This window comes from Cervus elaphus, chromosome 23 (assembly GCF_910594005.1).
Source record: "Cervus elaphus chromosome 23, mCerEla1.1, whole genome shotgun sequence".
NCBI classification, from domain to species: Eukaryota; Metazoa; Chordata; class Mammalia; order Artiodactyla; family Cervidae; genus Cervus; species Cervus elaphus.
The window spans coordinates 7194580-7197260 of record NC_057837.1 but is presented as its reverse complement, the minus strand read 5'-3'; positions in this window follow the sequence as shown (position 1 = coordinate 7197260).

Below are 2681 nucleotides of genomic sequence, written 5' to 3'. Positions count from 1 at the left end.
GGAATGTTAGGTCCATGAATCAAGGCAAAGTGAAAGTGCTCAAACAGGAGATGGCAAGAGTGAACATTGACATTTTAGGGATCAGCGAACTAAAATGGACTGGAATGGGTGAATTTAATTCAGATGACCATTATATCTTCTACAGTGGCATGAATCCCTTAGAAGAAATGGAGTAGCCATCATCGTCAAGAAAAGATCCAAAATGCAGTACTTGTATGCAACCTCAAAAATGACAGAATGATCTCTGTTCATTTCTAAGGCAAACCATTCAATATCACAGTAATACAAGTCTATGCCCCAGCCAGTAATGCTGAAGAAGCTAAAATTGGATGGTTCTGTGAAGACCTACAAGACCTTATAGAACTAACACCCAAATAAGATATAATTTTCATTATAGGGAACTAGAATACAAAAGTAGAAATTCAAGAAATAACTGGAGTAACAGGCAAATTTGGCCTTGGAGTACAGAATGAAGCAGGGCTAAGACTGATAGAGTTTTGCCAAGGGAACACACTGGTCATAGCAAAGACCCTCTTCCAACAACACAAGAAAAGACTCTATGCATGGACATCACCAGATGGTCAATACTGAAATCAGATTGGTTATATTCTTTGCAGCCAAAGATGGAGAAGCTCTATACAGTCAGCAAAAACAAGACTGGAAGCTGACTGTGGCTCAGATCATGAACTCCTCATTGCAAAATTCAGACTTAAATTGAAGAAAGGAGGGAAAACCACTAGACCATTCAGGTATGACCTAAATCAAATCCCTTATGATTATACGGTGGAAGTGACAGAGTCATGGGATGAGATCTGATAGACAGAGTGCCTGAAGAACTATGGACAGAAGTCCGTGACATTGTACAGGAGACAGTGATCAAGACCATCCCCAAGATAAAGAAATTCAAAAAGGCAAAATGGGTGTCGGAGGAAGCCTTATAAATAGCTGTGAAAAGAAGAGAAGCTAAAGGGGAAAAGGAGAAAAGGAAAGATACACCCATTTGAATGCAGAGTTCCAAAGAATAGCAAGGAGAGATTAAAAAGCCTTCCTCAGTGATCAATGCAAAGAACTAGAGGAAAGCAAAAGAATGGAAAAGACTAGAGATCTCTTCAAGGAAATTAGAGATACCAAGGGAACATTTCATGCAAAGATGGGCTCAATAAAGGACAGAAATGGTATGGACCTAACAGAAGCAGAAGATATTAAGAAGAGGTGGCAAGAATACACAGAAGAACTGTACCAAAAAGATCTTCATGACCCAGATAACCATGATGGTGTGATCACTCACCTAGAGCCAGACATCCTAGAAGGTGAAGTCAAGTGGGCCTTAGAAAGCATCACTACGAACAAAGCTAGTGGAGGTGATGGAATTCCAGTTGAGCTATTTCAAACCCTGAAAGATGATGCTGTGAAAGTGCTGCACTCAATATACCAGCAAATCTGGAAAACTCAGCAGTGGCCACAGGACTGGAAACGGTCAGTTTTCATCCCAATCCCAAAGAAAGGCAATGCCAAAGAATGTTCAAACAACCGTACAATTGCACTCATCTCACACACTAGTAAAATAATGCTCAAATTTCTCCAAACCAGGCTTCAACAGTACATGAACCATGAACTTCTAGATGCTCAAGCTGGATTTAGAAAAGGCAGAGGAACCAGAGATCAAATTACCAACATCTGATGGATCATCATAAAAGCAAGAGAATTCCAGAAAAACATCTACTTCTGCTTTATTGACCATGCCAAAGCCTTTGACTGTGTAGATCACAGGAAACTGTGGAAAATTCTTCAAGAGATGGGAATACCAGACCACCTGACCTGGTTCTTGAGAAATCTGTATTCAGGTCAAGAAGCAACAGTTAGAAACAGACATGGGACACCAGACTGTTTCCAAATTGGGAAAGGAGTATGTCAAGGCTGTACATTATCACCCTGCTTATTTAACTTATATGCAGAGTACATCATGTGAAATGCTGGATGAAGCACAAGCTGGAATCAAGATTGCTGGGAGAAATATCAATAACCTCAGATACACAGATGACACCACCCTATTTGCAGAAAGTGAAGAGGAACTAAGGAGCCTCTTGATGAAAGTGAAAGAGGAGAGTGAAAAAGCTGGCTTAAAGCTCAACATTCAGAAAACTAAGATCATGGCATCTGGTCCCATCACTTCATGGCAAATAGATGGGGAAACAGTGGAAACAGTGTCAGACTTAATTTTTTGATGGTGACTGCAGCTACGAAATTAAAAGACAGTTGCTCCTTCAAAGAAAAGTATGACCAACCTAGATAGCATATTAAAAAGCAGAGACAGTACTTTGCCAACAAAGTACTTTGTCTGCTTAAAGCTTTGGTTTTTCCAGTAGTCATGTATGCATGTGAGAGTTGGACTATAAAGAAAGCTGTGTACCGAAGGATTGATGTTTTTGAATTGTGGTGTTGGAGAAGACTCTTGAGAGTTCCTTGGACAGCAAGGAGATCCAACCAGTGCATCCTAAAGGAAATCAGTCCTGAATATTCATTGGAAGGACTGATGCTGAAGCTGAAACTCCAATACTCTGGCCACCTGATGCAAAGGACTGACTCACTGGAAGACTCTAATGCTGGGGAAGTCTGAAGTCAGTAGGAGAAGGGACGACAGGGAATGAAATGGTTGGATGGCATCACCTACTTGATGAACA